The sequence below is a fragment of the Rhinopithecus roxellana genome, chromosome 12 (genome assembly GCF_007565055.1).
Source record: "Rhinopithecus roxellana isolate Shanxi Qingling chromosome 12, ASM756505v1, whole genome shotgun sequence".
NCBI lineage: Eukaryota > Metazoa > Chordata > Mammalia > Primates > Cercopithecidae > Rhinopithecus > Rhinopithecus roxellana.
Window position 1 is genome coordinate 41,382,320 of NC_044560.1, and position 8,907 is coordinate 41,391,226.

Sequence of the window (8,907 nt, forward strand, 5' to 3'; positions counted from 1 at the left end):
TTGGCATTTTTCCTGGCAGGCAGCCAAGTGACTGAGTTTTTTTTCTTTGTTTTACTTTCATCCTTAACTGTTTTCCTCTCAAACAAAAAGGAACTCAAGGATTTTACCAGTGCATTTTAAAACGTTGTTTGTGAGGGAAAGTTTGTAGCTGGAGGGAAAGGAGGGAAAAAGATGATTGAGAGAAAGGTGGAAACAGGCTCTTGAAATTGTTCACAGAATTTAGAACGCTCTTGAGCTAGAAAGGTTCTGTCTAATTTAGAAAGCTACTTAGATTCCTCAAAAAAGAGGTGTTCTCTAAGTATAAATATATGATCAGACACTCTTCAGGAGCTGTGGAGAATCCCTAAAGTTATTGTTTGTGTTGTCCCCAACATTTCCTTTTAGCAAACATTTACAATGGCCTTGTCTTTCCTAATGTTGAATTCCCAACCTTGTGGAAAAGTAGCAGAAGTGGTTTAAATTTGGATACTTTCTCTTCCTGCTTCTACTTATTTGGAAAAGGTGCTGGCAGCTATTCATAAAACACTGATATGATCATTTGGATCTGGTGCCCCTTCCCAAGGGGAAAAACTTTTTCCTCCTTATTTTTTGAGCATTTAACTGCATGCCCTGCCCTGTTTTAAGTGTTGTACATGTGTTAACTCATTGAATCCTCAGTCCTAAGAGATCCCTAATAACTATATTCCCATTCAACAGTTAAGAAAACTGAGGCTTATAAAGGCTAAGAAATGTGCCCTTGGGCCGGGCGCGGTGGCTCAAGCCTGTAATCCCAGCACTTTGGGAGGCCGAGACGGGCGGATCACAAGGTCAGGAGATCGAGACCATCCTGGCTAACACAGTGAAACCCCCTCTCTACTAAAAATACAAAAACTAGCCGGGCGAGGTGGCGGGCGCCTGTAGTCCCAGCTACTCGGGAGGCTGAGGCAGGAGAATGGCGTAAACCCGGGAGGCGGAGCTTGCAGTGAGCTGAGATCCGGCCACTGCACTCCAGTCCGGGCGACAGAGCGAGACTCCGCCTCAAAAAAAAAAAAAAAAAAAAAAAAAAAAAAAAAAAAAAGAAATGTGCCCTAGGTCCCATAGCTATGAAGTAGGGTGATGGTTTGATGGGAGAGCCTTTATTCTATAGCAACACATAGAAACAGGTTCATACAGCCCCCAGATCAAAGCTAGGCTCTGCCACCTCCCAGAATGATCAGCCAACTCACATTTTCAACCATTGCCAAGAATATCCATGACATTACTCCTATGAGAAATGAAGTGCAGTGGCTCCAGTGGCGCAATCGGTTAGCGCGCAGTACTTATAAGAGAAATGAAGTGCATTCCAGTTCCTAATACATCTTGTTTCCTCCTTCCATAAATGGTCTCAGGACTTCCACTTCTGTCAAAGTAGGAAAGGATTCTATTTATTCATTTCTTCATTTGACAAGCACTTACAGACACACAGGCAATAGGGCATAATGTTAGGAGAGCAGACACTGGAACCAGACTGCTTCCTTTGAATCGTGGTTTTGTCAATTACTTGCTCAAGTTCATACAGCTTATTGTTTAACCTTTCTGTGCCTCAGATCCCATGTGTAACATGGATTAATGATGACACTAACCTCACGTAGGTATTATTGTTTTAAATGAGTTAATCCATACGAAACACTTAAAACACTGCCTAGCACATAGTAAATGTTCAATAAGCATGAGGTATCATCAAACAGATATTTAGGAAATAAAAATATACTAAGCATGGGGAAACAAAAGGACTTATAATCCAGTAGGAAGTACTGGATATTCATTCCTTCAACAGATACTTTTATATGCTAAGCACTAGGCCCTAGGAGTATAACAGCTAAACAAAACACCCCACTACAAATATGTACAAACTCCTAGAAGAGGTAAATAGAGGAACAAACAATGACAACGTGGTGTGATAAATTCTGCAACTCGGATGGAAGTGGGTAATGTCAGAGTATGTGTGGGCCGTGAGGTTTAGGAATCAGGAGACATCTCAGAGGAAGGGAGCCCAAGGTGAGACCTGATGGATGAGAAGAAATTTGCCACATGAATTACTAGAACAGAATGTGAATTATAATGTATGTAAAGGGCATGGAGCATGTGCCTGTACACAGGGCACACGCAGAAGCAGGAAGAGGTAGAGCAAGTAGTCCTGTATGGCTTGGGGGTTAGGGTGCATGGGGCAAGGGTAGGAAGAAAATGAAGAGGCTGGAAAGAAAATGGCACCAGCTTGTCAAAGGCCTGCGATGCTTTGTAGAGGATTTTGGACTTGATCCTTATGTAATGGGAGCCATGGAATGCTTTACCTCTAGCAAAGATGTGATCAGATAATCCAGACCAGAGGAATGCTGGAGTCAGAGCTCCAGTTACAGTAACCCCTGGTGAGAAATAAAGGCCTGCAGTGGTTTGCTGGCCATTGGAATGGAGAAGTTTAAGAGATAAGAGAAAGAAGAATTATTAGAATGTGATGACTGATTAGACCAGAGTGGAAGCACAGTAGTATCTTACACTGCTTTCACAGGTTGTATCCTTCTAGCCATTATGAGTACTTTGTCGGAAGAGTTTGAGAAGTACTGATAGCATAATGGAAAGCACATGAGTTTTTGGAGCTCCTTGCAATTGAATTCAAATCCAGTCTCTACTATTTGTTGGTTTCAGGATTAGTATGGCTAATAAACCTTCATCATAGTTTGTTAGGATTAGTAATATATTAATAATATGTGTAGAGTGCCTAATATAGTGCCTAGCACATAGTAAACAATTAGTACATGATAGTTGTAAGTGTTGTGGGATTAGAAAATAGAAAATGGACCAGGCGTGGTGGCTCGCGCCTCTAATCCTAGTATTTTGGGAGGCCAAGGTGGGTGGATCACTTAAGGCCAGGAGTTCAAGAGCCACCTGGCCAACATGGCAAAACCCTGTCTCTACTAAAAATACAAAAATTCCCCAGCTACTTGGGAGGCTGAGGCAGGAGAATCGCTTGAACCTGGGAGGCGGAGGTTGCAGTGAGCCAAGATCGTGCCACTGCGCTCCAGCCTGGGGGAAGGAGCGAGATTCCGTCTCAAAAAAAAAAGAAAAGAAAATAGAACATGGTTAGAGGTTAATACTAAACAGCAGTGGTTCTTAGTCTTTTGAATGTCTTACACGCTTTTATTAAAAAAAAAAAAAACCCTTTGAGATATAATTCACATATCATATAATTTACTCACTTAAACTTTGCAATTCAACGCTTTTTAATATATTCACAATGTTGTGCAACCATCACTACAATATAATTTTAGCACATTTTCATCAACCCTAAAATAAACCATTAGCAATCACTAGCTGTTCTTCCTCATCGTCCCTCCACAGCCCTAGATAACCCCTATCTACTTTCTGTCTCTGTTGATTTGCTCTTAGATCCTTTTCATGATGAAAGTAACTTCTACTCTGGAAATATGCACAAATTTTGCATGCAATTTCTAGGAAGTCAGAGATCCCAGATTACAATATACAAAGGAATATCCTTCATAAACTCAAACCCATTCTCTACAAAGCTGGCACTAAAGGGAGAAACTCCTAGTGGTGGTACTGGATAGCAGGATCTTGTGACCCTCACTCCTGTATCTCTGTTCGACCTGGGATCTCTGTGTACACACACAATTTACTCCAAAATTTCTACAGATAATCTTCACTGTGAATACCAGTCCTGGAGACTCCATCTCTGTTAAGCTTACCATTTGTTTCCTCTGGAAGCAGTAAAAACCTAAGAAATTCAAGCCAGCAATCAAGAGCAATATCTCTGGGGATTAGTCAAAGCAACTGAGATAATGGCTACCATTTATTAGGTGCTTAGGATGGCTGAGTATTGTGCTTAGAATGATCTCTTTCAATTTTTCAGTTCTAGGGACACCACCTGCACATGTTTTGTTTCAGCTCTGTGGTAGCTCCTAGTAAATAATGTCATCACCATGAAGAAGGCTTCTGTCAACACTATTTGTTATTCCTTCTAATCCACTTCACAGAAGCCAAAAACCAGTATGGAGAGGAAACTATTTTCTTAGTAAAAAAAGCAATGTTTGAAGTCAGAAGGCTGAGGCAGAAGGATCACTTAAGCCCAGGACTTTGAGACCAGCCTGGGGAACGTAGCAAGACTTTTTTCTCTATGAAAAAAGAAACAAAGCAATGTTTGAGCTCCCATTGGATCAAACAGAAATGCCTTTGCCCTCTCAGTACCTAAGGTATCAGGTTAGAGCTTCAAGAATGGGTTGATCTGGCCTCTCACAATAACATGAGAATTTTGCTTACAGAATAGTTCATTGGTTGAAATGAAATTTGAAACTTTATTACTGTGTTAGTTGAAGGATTCTTCTTTATTATTTATTTATTTATTGAGATGGAGTTTCACTCTTGTTGCCCAGGCTGGAGTGCAATGGCACGATCTTGGCTAACCACAACCTCTGCCTCCCGGGTTCAAGCAATTCTCCTGCCTCAGCCTCCCGAGTAGCTGGGATTACAGGTGCCCTCCACCACACTCAGCTAATTTTTTTGTATTTAGTAGAGACGGGGTTTTACCGCATTAGTCGGGGTGGTCTCGAACTCCTGACTTCAGGTGATCCACCCACCTCAGCCTCCCAAAGTGCTGGGATTACAAGCATGCGCCACCGTGCCCGGCCAGGATCCTTCCTTAAAAGGAAAACTAGAAGCAACTCGAAAGCACACACAGACTTAACTACTTTTGCATTCACCACAGGTTCTGTTTTATAGCCTACTCCCCTACTTCATGCTCATTTGGCTAAGGACATACAGAGATCTTTGAGTTTGGTTTTGTTTTCAGTCTTGGAACCTGTAAGCTACTTCCTATCATGCTCTCTTGCTTACTGTTTCTTCAAATCTTCGCAAGGCTGGTTTCTTGTCATGATTCAGGCCTCACTCACCTCTAATGGTTTCCGACCATACAATCCAAAAGTTGTTCCCTCTTCACAGCATATTTTCTAGTACTTATGACTCTGAAAATGATCTTGTTTACTTATATTTATTTACTTCCTTACTCTTTGCTTCTCTCTGCCAGCTTGTAAACTCCATGAAAACAGAGGGGTTGCTTGTTTTGTTTACCACAGAATCCTCAGGGCTCAGAACAGTGCTTGACACACTGGTGGATGTTCAATAAATAGATATTGAATTTAATGTTTATTATCAAGGTGGATAAATAGTAAGTGTGAAATATATTTTCTACATTCAGAATGTCATTGGATGTATTTAAATTTAAAAACTTGAGCTCTGTTGTAATGTGTAAAATAAAATGTTTTAAAAAGAAGCATAAGATGAATAACTATCTCTTTTATTTCTTCTGAAGTTTTTCTTTTTGGTTTTACTATTAAAAATTACTTTAAGTTAAAAAGAAGGGGAATATACTGAACACAAAACGTTTTTCTTTTTTTTTCTTTTGAGACGAAGTCTCCCTCTGTCGCCCAGGCTGGAGTGCAGTGGCGCGCGCCATCTTGGCTCACTGCAAGCTCTGCTTCCTGGGTTCACGCCATTCTCCTGCCTCAGCCTCCCAAGTAGCTGGGACTATAGGTACCTGCCATCATGCCCGGCTAATTTTTTTGTATTTTTAGTAGAGACGGGGGTCTCACCGCGTTAGCCAGGATGGTCTCGATCTCCTCACTTCGTGATCCGCCTGCTTCGGCCTCCCTAAGTGCTGGGATTACAGGTGTGAGCCACCGTGCCCAGCCCACAAAATTAATTTTGAATAGATTAAGGCCTAGCTGTAAGGCCTAAAACTATTTTTTATTTTTACTTTATTATCATTTTTTTCTAAAACTATTTTTTTTAAAAATCCATAAAACTTTTAGAAGAAAACATAGAAGTAAATCTTTGTGACCTTAGATTAGGAAAAAGCTTGTTAGATATGACAATAGAGGACTGGGTGCAGTGGCTCACACCTGTAATCCCAACACTTTGGGAGGCTGAGGTGGACGAATCGCTTGAGCTCAGGAGTTTGGAACTAGCCTGGGCAACATGGTAAAACCCTGTCTACAGAAAACACAAAAAAATTAGGCGGATGTGCTGCTGTGCACCTGTAGTCCTAGCTACTAGGGAGGCTGAGGAGGGAGGGTCACTTGATCCCAGAAGTTCAAGGCTACAGTGAGCCTTCACTGCACTCCAGCCTGGGTGACAGAGTGAGACTCTATCTCAAAAACAAACAAACAAACAAACACAAAAAACAAAACAAAAAAAGATACCAGAAGCAGAAATGACCAAAAAAAAAAAAAAAAAAAGATAAATTGGATTTTATCATAAAGATCACATCAAATTAAAAACTTTCATGCCCCAAAGGATACTATCAATAAAGTAAAAAGTCTTATGATGTTGGCTATGGGGGAAAAACAAAAGAAAAAAAGAATTAAAAAGAGAAAAACAAAAAAAAAAAGAAAGTGAAATGTCAATCCCCAGAATGGGAAAAAAAATTTGCAAATCATATATCTGATAAGAAACTTGCATCTAGAATATATGCAGAACTCCTAAAATGCGATGATAAAAAAGAGAAGTATACCAGTTTTTAAAAAGGTAAAGGATCTGAACAGATACTTCGCCAAAGAAGATACAAAAATGGCTACTAAACATGTAAAAAGATGCCCAACATCATTAGCCATTAGGGGAACGCAATAAAAAAACCACAAGGAGAACCACTTCACACCCAGTAGAATGGTTATAATAAAAAAGACAGACAATAACAAACATTAGTGAGGATTTGGAGAACTTGGAACTCACATAATTGTTGGTGGGACTGTTAAATTGTGCAGCCTTTTTGGAAAATAGTTTGGCAGTTCCTCAAAATGTTAAACGTAGAATTACCATATGACCCCAACAATTCCATTCCAAGAGAATCGAAAACATATGTCCACCCAACCCTGCAAACAAATATTCATAACAGTATTATCCATGACAGACAAAAGGTGGAAACAACCCAAATTTCCATCAACTGATGAATGGATAAATAAAATTTAGTCTATTTATACAGTAGAATATTATTCAGTTACAAAAAAAAAATGAAGTCGTGATATATGGTACAATATGCATGAACCTTGAAAACATTGTGATAAATGAAAGAAGTCAGTTATAAAAGACCACACATTGTAAGATTCCATTTATATGGAATGTCCAGAATAGGCAAATCTATGAGACAGAAAGTAAATTAGTGGTTGCCTAGGGCTGGGGGAAGAAGGAATAAAGAATGACTACTAATGGGTACAGTTTTCTTTCAGGGGTGATAAAAATGCTCTAAAATTAGATAGCGGTAATGGCTGCACAACTCTGTGAATGTACTAAAAACCATTAACTGGTATCCTTTAGGTGGGTGAATTATATAGCACATGAATTATATCTCAATATGACTATGTTTCTCTTTATGTTTTTGTTTTGTTCTTTTTTGGTAACGCAGAAAAAAAAAAAAGGAAGTTTAAACCCAAGAAGCTCAACCTTCAAAGTGAGTTTGAGGTGGCAAAAGAAGGAGTATAATATTTCTATTTTTAGCTCTGATAGTCTAACTTTAGCACAAGCCTAGACTTGCAATATTATACTTAGCATTCCAGTTTCAGACATAGGGGATTTGTCCTTTTCTTCACAAGAACCACCTTTACTGGTTTTGTTTTAAAAATACATTATATATTGAATACACTAAAAATTAGTCTATTTACATTGATGTGATGCCTATATCCAGTGTCCCCAAACTGTTAGAATAGTTTGATTTTGCTACATGTGGTAGCAATGTAAAGATGAAGGACTTTTTCCTCTTCCTTGTTACCACTGGGTGCCCAGGCTGTAAGATCAGACTGCCAGACTCTTTCAGTCAATGTGAATTTCAGAGGGGCACTTAACCTCAGGTTCCCTATCTATAAAAGGGGGATAGAGGTAATACTACTTTTTACTTCATAATGTTATTCTGAAAATTAAACAAAATAATGCATGTAAGCTATTTAATATTTAATACTTAGCAGTGTCTACTGCGTAATAAATGTTCAAATGGTAGTAAGTAGACCCGATGCAGTGGCTCACGCCTGTAATTCCAACACTTTGGGAGGCCAAGACAGGTGGATCACTTGAGGTCAGGAGTTCAAGACCAGCCTGGCCAACATGGTGAAACCCTGTCTCCACTAAAAATACAAAAATTTAGCCAGGCGTGGTGGCACACGCCTGTAATCCCAGCTAATCCGGATGCTGAGGCAGGAGAATCACCTGAACATGGGTAGAAAAAAATGTAGTACAGAAATTGTTAATTATTACTATTATTTATAGCAACAATAACAGGGGGTTGAGATTATTAAGAAATGGATAAAAGCAAGTTGGAATGTGGCTGAGAACTGAGTACTGCATTAGTATCCTGAAAGTAAATGAAGGCAGGAAGGAAGGAGATATAATATTGTTTCTCCATTTCGTTAACGTTAGGCAACTACATCGGATATTTAATCATGGTTTTCAGCATTTATTGCTAGAAAACCCTTCAGAGAGGCTTGTTGTAGATAAGACTGTTAAGTTTCATGAGTATTTTTCAGAGAAGAAGATGTGATTCAAATATTGCTACAGAGAGATGACATTTTAGGCCACATGTCTAATCAGTGATACCGTCTGACACTTGTCGCTTTTATAAATCATGCCTTTAATTTGAATACTAGTGTCTGCCGGGAAATTTCTCTTCCCTTGAGGATTATTTGGCTGATGTTTTCCTAGTGAGAGTAGCAAGAACTTTTAGATATTTTAATATTAAAAAATTAATATTTCAACTTTGTACAATAAAGGAAACAGTGAAAATAACTAGTTATAAAATAACAATTGAGAGATGTAAAAGACCATCTTGAGCTTTATTTGCATACTTTAAAAATGGACTTTAAAACTTTTCAGAAATATAAAAGATTCTCCCCTTTT